The 14,660-nt window shown below is 37.9% G+C and overlaps 13 pseudogenes; all 13 read left to right on the plus strand.

The window, feature by feature from the left end:
- The first annotated feature begins 411 nt into the window (after nt 1-411).
- On the plus strand, nt 412-530 carry LOC127937133 (uncharacterized; annotated as a pseudogene).
- A 782-nt stretch (nt 531-1,312) lies between these two features.
- LOC127937134 (uncharacterized) lies at nt 1,313-1,431 on the plus strand (annotated as a pseudogene).
- Nucleotides 1,432-2,784: 1,353 nt separating this feature from the next.
- On the plus strand, nt 2,785-2,903 carry LOC127937135 (uncharacterized; annotated as a pseudogene).
- Nucleotides 2,904-3,972: 1,069 nt separating this feature from the next.
- LOC127936095 (uncharacterized) lies at nt 3,973-4,091 on the plus strand (annotated as a pseudogene).
- A 1,063-nt stretch (nt 4,092-5,154) lies between these two features.
- Nucleotides 5,155-5,273, plus strand: LOC127937513 (uncharacterized; annotated as a pseudogene).
- A 781-nt stretch (nt 5,274-6,054) lies between these two features.
- LOC127937293 (uncharacterized) lies at nt 6,055-6,173 on the plus strand (annotated as a pseudogene).
- A 790-nt stretch (nt 6,174-6,963) lies between these two features.
- On the plus strand, nt 6,964-7,082 carry LOC127937136 (uncharacterized; annotated as a pseudogene).
- A 1,069-nt stretch (nt 7,083-8,151) lies between these two features.
- Nucleotides 8,152-8,270, plus strand: LOC127936096 (uncharacterized; annotated as a pseudogene).
- A 1,063-nt stretch (nt 8,271-9,333) lies between these two features.
- On the plus strand, nt 9,334-9,452 carry LOC127937190 (uncharacterized; annotated as a pseudogene).
- Nucleotides 9,453-10,521: 1,069 nt separating this feature from the next.
- On the plus strand, nt 10,522-10,640 carry LOC127937191 (uncharacterized; annotated as a pseudogene).
- A 1,065-nt stretch (nt 10,641-11,705) lies between these two features.
- On the plus strand, nt 11,706-11,824 carry LOC127937192 (uncharacterized; annotated as a pseudogene).
- Nucleotides 11,825-13,176: 1,352 nt separating this feature from the next.
- On the plus strand, nt 13,177-13,295 carry LOC127937137 (uncharacterized; annotated as a pseudogene).
- A 782-nt stretch (nt 13,296-14,077) lies between these two features.
- On the plus strand, nt 14,078-14,196 carry LOC127937138 (uncharacterized; annotated as a pseudogene).
- Nucleotides 14,197-14,660: the final 464 nt, after the last annotated feature.

Here is a 14,660-nt window from a genome sequence, read left to right on the forward strand (position 1 = left end):
TACATGGATGGGAGACTGCCTGGGAATACCAGGTGCTTTAAATTTTTGGATATTTTTAACAAATTATATAATAATCTTGCAAAAAAAAAAAAAAAAGAAGAAGTCAATGCCCGATCTCTGAATCTTAGCAGTTTAAGGTCTGGTTAGTACTTGAATGATAGACCGCCAAGGAATACCAGGTGCTTTAAGCTTTTGGAATTTTTTCACTTAGTATATAATAAATTTGGCAAAAAATAGAGTCAATGCCCGATCTCTGAATATAAGCAGGTTTGGGCCAGGTTAGTACTTGGATGAGAGACCGCCTAGGAATACCAGGTGCTTTAAGCTTTTGGGGTTTCTTTCCTACTTTTATAATGTACTGGCGAGTAGATTGGCTGATCTTTAAATAGCCTTCTCTTTGCAGCAGTCTTCGCTTATGGCCATACCAGCCTGGCTATGCCCGATCTTGTCTGATCTCGTAAGCTAAGCAGGTTTGGGCCTGGTTAGTGCCTGGATGGGAGACAGCCTGGGAATACCAGGTACTGTAAGCTTTTTTGAAAATTTTCACTTAGTATATAATAATTTTGCCAAAAAATAGAGTCAATGCCCGATCTCTGAATATAAGCAGGTTTGCGCCAGGTTAGTACATGGATGGGAGACTGCCTGGGAATATCAGGTGCTTTACATTTTTGGATATTTTTCATGAATTAAATAATATTCTTGCAAAAAAAAAAAAAAAAAGAGTCAATGCCCGATCTCTGAATCTTAGCAGATTTAGGTCTGGTTAGTACTTGGATGAGAGACCGCCAAGGAATACCAGGTGCTTTAAGCTTTTGGAATTTTTTCACTTAGTATATAATAAATTTGGCAAAAAATAGACTCAATGCCTGATCTCTGAATATAAGCAGGTTTGGGCCAGGTTAGTACATGGATGGGAGACTGCCTGGGAATACCAGGTGCTTAAAATTTTTGGATATTTTTCACAAATTATATAATAATCTTGCAAAAAAAAAAAAAAGAAGAAGTCAATGCCCGATCTCTGAATCTTAGCAGGTTAAGGTCTGGTTAGTACTTGAATGATAGACCGCCAAGGAATACCAGGTGCTTTAAGCTTTTGGAATTTTTTCACTTAGTATATAATAAATTTGCCAAAAAATAGAGTCAATGCCCGATCTCTGAATATAAGCAGGTTTGGGCCAGGTTAGTACTTGGATGAGAGACCGCCTAGGAATACCAGGTGCTTTAAGCTTTTGGGGTTTCTTTCCTACTTTTATAATGTACTGGCGAGTAGATTGGCTGATCTTTAAGTAGCCTTCTCTTTGCAGCAGTCTTCGCTTATGGCCATACCAGCCTGGCTATGCCCGATCTTGTCTGATCTCGTAAGCTAAGCAGGTTTGGGCCTGGTTAGTGCCTGGATGGGAGACAGCCTGGGAATACCAGGTACTGTAAGCTTTTTTGAAATTTTTCACTTAGTATATAATAATTTTGCCAAAAAATAGAGTCAATGCCCGATCTCTGAATATAAGCAGGTTTGCACCAGGTTAGTACATGGATGGGAGACTGCCTGGGAATATCAGGTGCTTTACATTTTTGGATATTTTTCACGAATTATATAATATTCTTGCAAAAAAAAAAAAAAAAAAAAAAGAGTGAATGCCCGATCTCTGAATCTTAGCAGGTTTAGGTCTGGTTAGTACTTGGATGAGAGACCGCCAAGGAATACCAGGTGCTTTAAGCTTTTGGAATTTTTTCACTTAGTATATAATAAATTTGGCAAAAAATAGAGTCAATGCCTGATCTCTGAATATAAGCAGGTTTGCGCCAGGTTAGTACATGGATGGGAGACTGCCTGGGAATACCAGGTGCTTTAAATTTTTGGATATTTTTCACGAATTATATAATAATCTTGCAAAAAAAAAAAAAAAAAGAGTCAATGCCCGATCTCTGAATTTTAGCAGGTTTAGGTCTAGTTAGTACTTGGATGAGAGACCACCAAGGAATACCAGGTGCTTTAAGCTTTTGGAATTTTTTCACTTAGTATATAATAATTTTGCCAAAAAATAGAGTCAATGCCCGATCTCTGAATATAAGCAGGTTTGGGCCAGGTTAGTACATGGATGGGAGACTGCCTGGGAATACCAGGTGCTTTAAATTTTTGGATATTTTTCACGAATTATATAATAATCTTGCAAAAAAAAAAAAAAAAAAAAAGAGTCAATGCCCGATCTCTGAATCTTAGCAGGTTTAGGTCTGGTTAGTACTTGGATGAGAGACCGCCAAGGAATACCAGGTGCTTTAAGCTTTTGGAATTTTTTCACTTAGTATATAATAAATTTGGCAAAAAATAGAGTCAGTGCCCGATCTCTGAATATAAGCAGGTTTGGGCCAGGTTAGTACATGGATGGGAGACTGCCTGGGAATACCAGGTGCTTTAAATTTTTGGATATTTTTAACAAATTATATAATAATCATGCAAAAAAAAAAAAAAAAGAAGAAGTCAATGCCCGATCTCTGAATCTTAGCAGTTTAAGGTCTGGTTAGTACTTGAATGATAGACCGCCAAGGAATACCAGGTGCTTTAAGCTTTTGGAATTTTTTCACTTAGTATATAATAAATTTGCCAAAAAATAGAGTCAATGCCCAATCTCTGAATATAAGCAGGTTTGGGCCAGGTTAGTACTTGGATGAGAGACCGCCTAGGAATACCAGGTGCTTTAAGCTTTTGGGGTTTCTTTCCTACTTTTATAATGTACTGGCGAGTAGATTGGCTGATCTTTAAATAGCCTTCTCTTTGCAGCAGTCTTCGCTTATGGCCATACCAGCCTGGCTATGCCCGATCTTGTCTGATCTCGTAAGCTAAGCAGGTTTGGGCCTGGTTAGTGCCTGGATGGGAGACAGCCTGGGAATACCAGGTACTGTAAGCTTTTTTGAAAATTTTCACTTAGTATATAATAATTTTGCCAAAAAATAGAGTCAATGCCCGATCTCTGAATATAAGCAGGTTTGCGCCAGGTTAGTACATGGATGGGAGACTGCCTGGGAATATCAGGTGCTTTACATTTTTGGATATTTTTCATGAATTATATAATATTCTTGCAAAAAAAAAAAAAAAAAAAGAGTCAATGCCCGATCTCTGAATCTTAGCAGATTTAGGTCTGGTTAGTACTTGGATGAGAGACCGCCAAGGAATACCAGGTGCTTTAAGCTTTTGGAATTTTTTCACTTAGTATATAATAAATTTGGCAAAAAATAGACTAAATGCCTGATCTCTGAATATAAGCAGGTTTGGGCCAGGTTAGTACATGGATGGGAGACTGCCTGGGAATACCAGGTGCTTTAAATTTTTGGATATTTTTCACAAATTATATAATAATCTTGCAAAAAAAAAAAAAAAAAAAAGAGTCAATGCCCGATCTCTGAATTTTAGCAGGTTTAGGTCTAGTTAGTACTTGGATGAGAGACCGCCAAGGAATACCAGGTGCTTTAAGCTTTTGGAATTTTTTCACTTAGTATATAATAAATTTGGCAAAAAATAAAGTCAATGCCCGATCTCTGAATATAAGCAGGTTTGGGCCAGGTTAGTACATGGATGGGAGACTGCCTGGGAATACCAGGTGCTTTAAATTTTTGGATTTTTTTCACGAATTATATAATAATCTTGCAAAAAAAAAAAAAAAAGAAGAAGTCAATGCCCGATCTCTGAATCTTAGCAGGTTAAGGTCTGGTTAGTACTTGAATGATAGACCGCCAAGGAATACCAGGTGCTTTAAGCTTTTGGAATTTTTTCACTTAGTATATAATAAATTTGGCAAAAAATAGAGTCAATGCCCGATCTCTGAATATAAGCAGGTTTGGGCCAGGTTAGTACTTGGATGAGAGACCGCCTAGGAACACCAGGTGCTTTAAGCTTTTGGGGTTTCTTTCCTACTTTTATAATGTACTGGCGAGTAGATTGGCTGATCTTTAAATAGCCTTCTCTTTGCAGCAGTCTTCGCTTATGGCCATACCAGCCTGGCTATGCCCGATCTTGTCTGATCTCGGAAGCTAAGCAGGTTTGGGCCTGGTTAGTGCCTGGATGGGAGACCGCCTGGGAATGCCAGGTACTCTAAGCTATTTTGAAATTTTTCACTTAGTATATAATAATTTTGCCAAAAAATAGAGTCAATGCCCGATCTCTGAATATAAGCAGGTTTGCGCCAGGTTAGTACATGGATGGGAGACTGCCTGGGAATATCAGGTGCTTTAAATTTTTGGATATTTTTCACGAATTATATAATATTCTTGCAAAAAAAAAAAAAAAAAAAAGAGTCAATGCCCGATCTCTGAATCTTAGCAGGTTTAGGTCTGGTTAGTACTTGGATGAGAGACCGCCAAGGAATACCAGGTGCTTTAAGCTTTTGGAATTTTTTTCACTTAGTATATAATAAATTTGGCAAAAAATAGAGTCAATGCCTGATCTCTGAATATAAGCAGGTTTGGGCCAGGTTAGTACATGGATGGGAGACTGCCTGGGAATACCAGGTGCTTTAAATTTTTGGATATTTTTCACAAATTATATAATAATCTTGCAAAAAAAAAAAAAAAAGAGTCAATGCCCGATCTCTGAATTTTAGCAGGTTTAGGTCTAGTTAGTACTTGGATGAGAGACCGCCAAGGAATACCAGGTGCTTTAAGCTTTTGGAATTTTTTCACTTAGTATATAATAAATTTGGCAAAAAATAGAGTCAATGCCCGATCTCTGAATATAAGCAGGTTTGGGCCAGGTTAGTACATGGATGGGAGACTGCCTGGGAATACCAGGTGCTTTAAATTTTTGGATATTTTTCACGAATTATATAATAATCTTGCAAAAAAAAAAAAAAAGAAGTCAATGCCCGATCTCTGAATCTTAGCAGGTTAAGGTCTGGTTAGTACTTGAATGATAGACCGCCAAGGAATACCAGGTGCTTTAAGCTTTTGGAATTTTTTCACTTAGTATATAATAAATTTGCCAAAAAATAGAGTCAATGCCCGATCTCTGAATATAAGCAGGTTTGGGCCAGGTTAGTACTTGGATGAGAGACCGCCTAGGAATACCAGGTGCTTTAAGCTTTTGGGGTTTCTTTCCTACTTTTATAATGTACTGGCGAGTAGATTGGCTGATCTTTAAATAGCCTTCTCTTTGCAGCAGTCTTCGCTTATGGCCATACCAGCCTGGCTATGCCCGATCTTGTCTGATCTCGTAAGCTAAGCAGGTTTGGGCCTGGTTAGTGCCTGGATGAGAGACCGCCAAGGAATACCAGGTGCTTTAAGCTTTTGGAATTTTTTCACTTAGTATATAATAAATTTGGCAAAAAATAGACTCAATGCCTGATCTCTGAATATAAGCAGGTTTGCGCCAGGTTAGTACATGGATGGGAGACTGCCTGGGAATACCAGGTGCTTTAAATTTTTGGATATTTTTCACAAATTATATAATATTCTTGCAAAAAAAAAAAAAAAAAAGAGTCAATGCCCGATCTCTGAATCTTAGCAGATTTAGGTCTGGTTAGTACTTGGATGAGAGACCGCCAAGGAATACCAGGTGCTTTAAGCTTTTGGAATTTTTTCACTTAGTATATAATAAATTTGGCAAAAAATAGAGTCAATGCCCGATCTCTGAATATAAGCAGGTTTGGGCCAGGTTAGTACATGGATGGGAGACTGCCTGGGAATACCAGGTGCTTTAAATTTTTGGATATTTTTCACGAATTATATAATATTCTTGCAAAAAAAAAAAAAGAAGAAGTCAATGCCCGATCTCTGAATCTTAGCAGGTTAAGGTCTGGTTAGTACTTGAATGATAGACCGCCAAGGAATACCAGGTGCTTTAAGCTTTTGGAATTTTTTCACTTAGTATATAATAAATTTGGCAAAAAATAGAGTCAATGCCCGATCTCTGAATATAAGCAGGTTTGGGCCAGGTTAGTACTTGGATGAGAGACCGCCTAGGAATACCAGGTGCTTTAAGCTTTTGCGGTTTCTTTCCTACTTTTATAATGTACTGGCGAGTAGATTGGCTGATCTTTAAATAGCCTTCTCTTTGCAGCAGTCTTCGCTTATGGCCATACCAGCCTGGCTATGCCCGACCTTGTCTGATCTTGGAAGCTAAGCAGGTTTGGGCCTGGTTAGTGCCTGGATGGGAGACCGCCTGGGAATGCCAGGTACTCTAAGCTATTTTGAAATTTTTCACTTAGTATATAATAATTTTGCCAAAAAATAGAGTCAATGCCCGATCTCTGAATATAAGCAGGTTTGCGCCAGGTTAGTACATGGATGGGAGACTGCCTGGGAATATCAGGTGCTTTAAATTTTTGGATATTTTTCACGAATTATATAATAATCTTGCAAAAAAAAAAAAAAAAAAAAAGAGTCAATGCCCGATCTCTGAATCTTAGCAGGTTTAGGTCTGGTTAGTACTTGGATGAGAGACCGCCAAGGAATACCAGGTGCTTTAAGCTTTTGGAATTTTTTCACTTAGTATATAATAAATTTGGCAAAAAATAGAGTCAGTGCCCGATCTCTGAATATAAGCAGGTTTGGGCCAGGTTAGTACATGGATGGGAGACTGCCTGGGAATACCAGGTGCTTTAAATTTTTGGATATTTTTAACAAATTATATAATAATCATGCAAAAAAAAAAAAAAAAAGAAGAAGTCAATGCCCGATCTCTGAATCTTAGCAGTTTAAGGTCTGGTTAGTACTTGAATGATAGACCGCCAAGGAATACCAGGTGCTTTAAGCTTTTGGATTTTTTTTCACTTAGTATATAATAAATTTGCCAAAAAATAGAGTCAATGCCCAATCTCTGAATATAAGCAGGTTTGGGCCAGGTTAGTACTTGGATGAGAGACCGCCTAGGAATACCAGGTGCTTTAAGCTTTTGGGGTTTCTTTCCTACTTTTATAATGTACTGGCGAGTAGATTGGCTGATCTTTAAATAGCCTTCTCTTTGCAGCAGTCTTCGCTTATGGCCATACCAGCCTGGCTATGCCCGATCTTGTCTGATCTCGTAAGCTAAGCAGGTTTGGGCCTGGTTAGTGCCTGGATGGGAGACAGCCTGGGAATACCAGGTACTGTAAGCTTTTTTGAAAATTTTCACTTAGTATATAATAATTTTGCCAAAAAATAGAGTCAATGCCCGATCTCTGAATATAAGCAGGTTTGCGCCAGGTTAGTACATGGATGGGAGACTGCCTGGGAATATCAGGTGCTTTACATTTTTGGATATTTTTCATGAATTATATAATATTCTTGCAAAAAAAAAAAAAAAAAAAGAGTCAATGCCCGATCTCTGAATCTTAGCAGATTTAGGTCTGGTTAGTACTTGGATGAGAGACCGCCAAGGAATACCAGGTGCTTTAAGCTTTTGGAATTTTTTCACTTAGTATATAATAAATTTGGCAAAAAATAGACTCAATGCCTGATATCTGAATATAAGCAGGTTTGGGCCAGGTTAGTACATGGATGGGAGACTGCCTGGGAATACCAGGTGCTTTAAATTTTTGGATATTTTTCACAAATTATATAATAATCTTGCAAAAAAAAAAAAAAAAAAAAAGAGTCAATGCCCGATCTCTGAATTTTAGCAGGTTTAGGTCTAGTTAGTACTTGGATGAGAGACCGCCAAGGAATACCAGGTGCTTTAAGCTTTTGGAATTTTTTCACTTAGTATATAATAAATTTGGCAAAAAATAAAGTCAATGCCCGATCTCTGAATATAAGCAGGTTTGGGCCAGGTTAGTACATGGATGGGAGACTGCCTGGGAATACCAGGTGCTTTAAATTTTTGGATTTTTTTCACGAATTATATAATAATCTTGCAAAAAAAAAAAAAAAGAAGAAGTCAATGCCCGATCTCTGAATCTTAGCAGGTTAAGGTCTGGTTAGTACTTGAATGATAGACCGCCAAGGAATACCAGGTGCTTTAAGCTTTTGGAATTTTTTCACTTAGTATATAATAAATTTGGCAAAAAATAGAGTCAATGCCCGATCTCTGAATATAAGCAGGTTTGGGCCAGGTTAGTACTTGGATGAGAGACCGCCTAGGAACACCAGGTGCTTTAAGCTTTTGGGGTTTCTTTCCTACTTTTATAATGTACTGGCGAGTAGATTGGCTGATCTTTAAATAGCCTTCTCTTTGCAGCAGTCTTCGCTTATGGCCATACCAGCCTGGCTATGCCCGATCTTGTCTGATCTCGGAAGCTAAGCAGGTTTGGGCCTGGTTAGTGCCTGGATGGGAGACCGCCTGGGAATGCCAGGTACTCTAAGCTATTTTGAAATTTTTCACTTAGTATATAATAATTTTGCCAAAAAATAGTCAATGCCCGATCTCTGAATATAAGCAGGTTTGCGCCAGGTTAGTACATGGATGGGAGACTGCCTGGGAATATCAGGTGCTTTAAATTTTTGGATATTTTTCACGAATTATATAATATTCTTGCAAAAAAAAAAAAAAAAAAAAGAGTCAATGCCCGATCTCTGAATCTTAGCAGGTTTAGGTCTGGTTAGTACTTGGATGAGAGACCGCCAAGGAATACCAGGTGCTTTAAGCTTTTGGAATTTTTTTCACTTAGTATATAATAAATTTGGCAAAAAATAGAGTCAATGCCTGATCTCTGAATATAAGCAGGTTTGGGCCAGGTTAGTACATGGATGGGAGACTGCCTGGGAATACCAGGTGCTTTAAATTTTTGGATATTTTTCACAAATTATATAATAATCTTGCAAAAAAAAAAAAAAAAAGAGTCAATGCCCGATCTCTGAATTTTAGCAGGTTTAGGTCTAGTTAGTACTTGGATGAGAGACCGCCAAGGAATACCAGGTGCTTTAAGCTTTTGGAATTTTTTCACTTAGTATATAATACATTTGGCAAAAAATAGAGTCAATGCCCGATCTCTGAATATAAGCAGGTTTGGGCCAGGTTAGTACATGGATGGGAGACTGCCTGGGAATACCAGGTGCTTTAAATTTTTGGATATTTTTCACGAATTATATAATAATCTTGCAAAAAAAAAAAAAAAAGAAGTCAATGCCCGATCTCTGAATCTTAGCAGGTTAAGGTCTGGTTAGTACTTGAATGATAGACCGCCAAGGAATACCAGGTGCTTTAAGCTTTTGGAATTTTTTCACTTAGTATATAATAAATTTGCCAAAAAATAGAGTCAATGCCCGATCTCTGAATATAAGCAGGTTTGGGCCAGGTTAGTACTTGGATGAGAGACCGCCTAGGAATACCAGGTGCTTTAAGCTTTTGGGGTTTCTTTCCTACTTTTATAATGTACTGGCGAGTAGATTGGCTGATCTTTAAATAGCCTTCTCTTTGCAGCAGTCTTCGCTTATGGCCATACCAGCCTGGCTATGCCCGATCTTGTCTGATCTAGGAAGCTAAGCAGGTTTGGGCCTGGTTAGTGCCTGGATGGGAGACCGCCTGGGAATGCCAGGTACTCTAAGCTATTTTGAAAATTTTCACTTAGTATATAATAATTTTGCCAAAAAATAGAGTCAATGCCCGATCTCTGAATATAAGCAGGTTTGCGCCAGGTTAGTACATGGATGGGAGACTGCCTGGGAATATCAGGTGCTTTAAATTTTTGGATATTTTTCACGAATTATATAATATTCTTGCAAAAAAAAAAAAAAAAAAAAAAGAGTCAATGCCCGATCTCTGAATCTTAGCAGGTTTAGGTCTGGTTAGTACTTGGATGAGAGACCGCCAAGGAATACCAGGTGCTTTAAGCTTTTGGAATTTTTTTCACTTAGTATATAATAAATTTGGCAAAAAATAGAGTCAATGCCTGATCTCTGAATATAAGCAGGTTTGGGCCAGGTTAGTACATGGATGGGAGACTGCCTGGGAATACCAGGTGCTTTAAATTTTTGGATATTTTTCACAAATTATATAATAATCTTGCAAAAAAAAAAAAAAAAAAAGAGTCAATGCCCGATCTCTGAATTTTAGCAGGTTTAGGTCTAGTTAGTACTTGGATGAGAGACCGCCAAGGAATACCAGGTGCTTTAAGCTTTTGGAATTTTTTCACTTAGTATATAATACATTTGGCAAAAAATAGAGTCAATGCCCGATCTCTGAATATAAGCAGGTTTGGGCCAGGTTAGTACATGGATGGGAGACTGCCTGGGAATACCAGGTGCTTTAAATTTTTGGATATTTTTCACGAATTATATAATAATCTTGCAAAAAAAAAAAAAAAAGAAGTCAATGCCCGATCTCTGAATCTTAGCAGGTTAAGGTCTGGTTAGTACTTGAATGATAGACCGCCAAGGAATACCAGGTGCTTTAAGCTTTTGGAATTTTTTCACTTAGTATATAATAAATTTGCCAAAAAATAGAGTCAATGCCCGATCTCTGAATATAAGCAGGTTTGGGCCAGGTTAGTACTTGGATGAGAGACCGCCTAGGAATACCAGGTGCTTTAAGCTTTTGGGGTTTCTTTCCTACTTTTATAATGTACTGGCGAGTAGATTGGCTGATCTTTAAATAGCCTTCTCTTTGCAGCAGTCTTCGCTTATGGCCATACCAGCCTGGCTATGCCCGATCTTGTCTGATCTAGGAAGCTAAGCAGGTTTGGGCCTGGTTAGTGCCTGGATGGGAGACCGCCTGGGAATGCCAGGTACTCTAAGCTATTTTGAAAATTTTCACTTAGTATATAATAATTTTGCCAAAAAATAGAGTCAATGCCCGATCTCTGAATATAAGCAGGTTTGCGCCAGGTTAGTACATGGATGGGAGACTGCCTGGGAATATCAGGTGCTTTAAATTTTTGGATATTTTTCACGAATTATATAATATTCTTGCAAAAAAAAAAAAAAAAAAAAGAGTCAATGCCCGATCTCTGAATCTTAGCAGGTTTAGGTCTGGTTAGTACTTGGATGAGAGACCGCCAAGGAATACCAGGTGCTTTAAGCTTTTGGAATTTTTTTCACTTAGTATATAATAAATTTGGCAAAAAATAGAGTCAATGCCTGATCTCTGAATATAAGCAGGTTTGGGCCAGGTTAGTACATGGATGGGAGACTGCCTGGGAATACCAGGTGCTTTAAATTTTTGGATATTTTTCACAAATTATATAATAATCTTGCAAAAAAAAAAAAAAAAAGAGTCAATGCCCGATCTCTGAATTTTAGCAGGTTTAGGTCTAGTTAGTACTTGGATGAGAGACCGCCAAGGAATACCAGGTGCTTTAAGCTTTTGGAATTTTTTCACTTAGTATATAATACATTTGGCAAAAAATAGAGTCAATGCCCGATCTCTGAATATAAGCAGGTTTGGGCCAGGTTAGTACATGGATGGGAGACTGCCTGGGAATACCAGGTGCTTTAAATTTTTGGATATTTTTCACGAATTATATAATAATCTTGCAAAAAAAAAAAAAAAAGAAGTCAATGCCCGATCTCTGAATCTTAGCAGGTTAAGGTCTGGTTAGTACTTGAATGATAGACCGCCAAGGAATACCAGGTGCTTTAAGCTTTTGGAATTTTTTCACTTAGTATATAATAAATTTGCCAAAAAATAGAGTCAATGCCCGATCTCTGAATATAAGCAGGTTTGGGCCAGGTTAGTACTTGGATGAGAGACCGCCTAGGAATACCAGGTGCTTTAAGCTTTTGGGGTTTCTTTCCTACTTTTATAATGTACTGGCGAGTAGATTGGCTGATCTTTAAATAGCCTTCTCTTTGCAGCAGTCTTCGCTTATGGCCATACCAGCCTGGCTATGCCCGATCTTGTCTGATCTAGGAAGCTAAGCAGGTTTGGGCCTGGTTAGTGCCTGGATGGGAGACCGCCTGGGAATGCCAGGTACTCTAAGCTATTTTGAAAATTTTCACTTAGTATATAATAATTTTGCCAAAAAATAGAGTCAATGCCCGATCTCTGAATATAAGCAGGTTTGCGCCAGGTTAGTACATGGATGGGAGACTGCCTGGGAATATCAGGTGCTTTAAATTTTTGGATATTTTTCACGAATTATATAATATTCTTGCAAAAAAAAAAAAAAAAAAAAGAGTCAATGCCCGATCTCTGAATCTTAGCAGGTTTAGGTCTGGTTAGTACTTGGATGAGAGACCGCCAAGGAATACCAGGTGCTTTAAGCTTTTGGAATTTTTTTCACTTAGTATATAATAAATTTGGCAAAAAATAGAGTCAATGCCTGATCTCTGAATATAAGCAGGTTTGGGCCAGGTTAGTACATGGATGGGAGACTGCCTGGGAATACCAGGTGCTTTAAATTTTTGGATATTTTTCACAAATTATATAATAATCTTGCAAAAAAAAAAAAAAAAAGAGTCAATGCCCGATCTCTGAATTTTAGCAGGTTTAGGTCTAGTTAGTACTTGGATGAGAGACCGCCAAGGAATACCAGGTGCTTTAAGCTTTTGGAATTTTTTCACTTAGTATATAATACATTTGGCAAAAAATAGAGTCAATGCCCGATCTCTGAATATAAGCAGGTTTGCGCCAGGTTAGTACATGGATGGGAGACTGCCTGGGAATATCAGGTGCTTTAAATTTTTGGATATTTTTCACGAATTATATAATAATCTTGCAAAAAAAAAAAAAAAAAAAAAGAGTCAATGCCCGATCTCTGAATCTTAGCAGGTTTAGGTCTGGTTAGTACTTGGATGAGAGACCGCCAAGGAATACCAGGTGCTTTAAGCTTTTGGAATTTTTTCACTTAGTATATAATAAATTTGGCAAAAAATAGAGTCAGTGCCCGATCTCTGAATATAAGCAGGTTTGGGCCAGGTTAGTACATGGATGGGAGACTGCCTGGGAATACCAGGTGCTTTAAATTTTTGGATATTTTTAACAAATTATATAATAATCTTGCAAAAAAAAAAAAAAAAGAAGAAGTCAATGCCCGATCTCTGAATCTTAGCAGTTTAAGGTCTGGTTAGTACTTGAATGATAGACCGCCAAGGAATACCAGGTGCTTTAAGCTTTTGGAATTTTTTCACTTAGTATATAATAAATTTGGCAAAAAATAGAGTCAATGCCCGATCTCTGAATATAAGCAGGTTTGGGCCAGGTTAGTACTTGGATGAGAGACCGCCTAGGAATACCAGGTGCTTTAAGCTTTTGGGGTTTCTTTCCTACTTTTATAATGTACTGGCGAGTAGATTGGCTGATCTTTAAATAGCCTTCTCTTTGCAGCAGTCTTCGCTTATGGCCATACCAGCCTGGCTATGCCCGATCTTGTCTGATCTCGTAAGCTAAGCAGGTTTGGGCCTGGTTAGTGCCTGGATGGGAGACAGCCTGGGAATACCAGGTACTGTAAGCTTTTTTGAAAATTTTCACTTAGTATATAATAATTTTGCCAAAAAATAGAGTCAATGCCCGATCTCTGAATATAAGCAGGTTTGCGCCAGGTTAGTACATGGATGGGAGACTGCCTGGGAATATCAGGTGCTTTACATTTTTGGATATTTTTCATGAATTAAATAATATTCTTGCAAAAAAAAAAAAAAAAAGAGTCAATGCCCGATCTCTGAATCTTAGCAGATTTAGGTCTGGTTAGTACTTGGATGAGAGACCGCCAAGGAATACCAGGTGCTTTAAGCTTTTGGAATTTTTTCACTTAGTATATAATAAATTTGGCAAAAAATAGACTCAATGCCTGATCTCTGAATATAAGCAGGTTTGGGCCAGGTTAGTACATGGATGGGAGACTGCCTGGGAATACCAGGTGCTTAAAATTTTTGGATATTTTTCACAAATTATATAATAATCTTGCAAAAAAAAAAAAAAGAAGAAGTCAATGCCCGATCTCTGAATCTTAGCAGGTTAAGGTCTGGTTAGTACTTGAATGATAGACCGCCAAGGAATACCAGGTGCTTTAAGCTTTTGGAATTTTTTCACTTAGTATATAATAAATTTGCCAAAAAATAGAGTCAATGCCCGATCTCTGAATATAAGCAGGTTTGGGCCAGGTTAGTACTTGGATGAGAGACCGCCTAGGAATACCAGGTGCTTTAAGCTTTTGGGGTTTCTTTCCTACTTTTATAATGTACTGGCGAGTAGATTGGCTGATCTTTAAGTAGCCTTCTCTTTGCAGCAGTCTTCGCTTATGGCCATACCAGCCTGGCTATGCCCGATCTTGTCTGATCTCGTAAGCTAAGCAGGTTTGGGCCTGGTTAGTGCCTGGATGGGAGACAGCCTGGGAATACCAGGTACTGTAAGCTTTTTTGAAATTTTTCACTTAGTATATAATAATTTTGCCAAAAAATAGAGTCAATGCCCGATCTCTGAATATAAGCAGGTTTGCACCAGGTTAGTACATGGATGGGAGACTGCCTGGGAATATCAGGTGCTTTACATTTTTGGATATTTTTCACGAATTATATAATATTCTTGCAAAAAAAAAAAAAAAAAAAAAGAGTGAATGCCCGATCTCTGAATCTTAGCAGGTTTAGGTCTGGTTAGTACTTGGATGAGAGACCGCCAAGGAATACCAGGTGCTTTAAGCTTTTGGAATTTTTTCACTTAGTATATAATAAATTTGGCAAAAAATAGAGTCAATGCCTGATCTCTGAATATAAGCAGGTTTGCGCCAGGTTAGTACATGGATGGGAGACTGCCTGGGAATACCAGGTGCTTTAAATTTTTGGATATTTTTCACGAATTATATAATAATCTTGCAAAAAAA

The sequence above is a fragment of the Carassius gibelio genome, chromosome A19, assembly GCF_023724105.1.
Source record: "Carassius gibelio isolate Cgi1373 ecotype wild population from Czech Republic chromosome A19, carGib1.2-hapl.c, whole genome shotgun sequence".
Classification (NCBI taxonomy): domain Eukaryota; kingdom Metazoa; phylum Chordata; class Actinopteri; order Cypriniformes; family Cyprinidae; genus Carassius; species Carassius gibelio.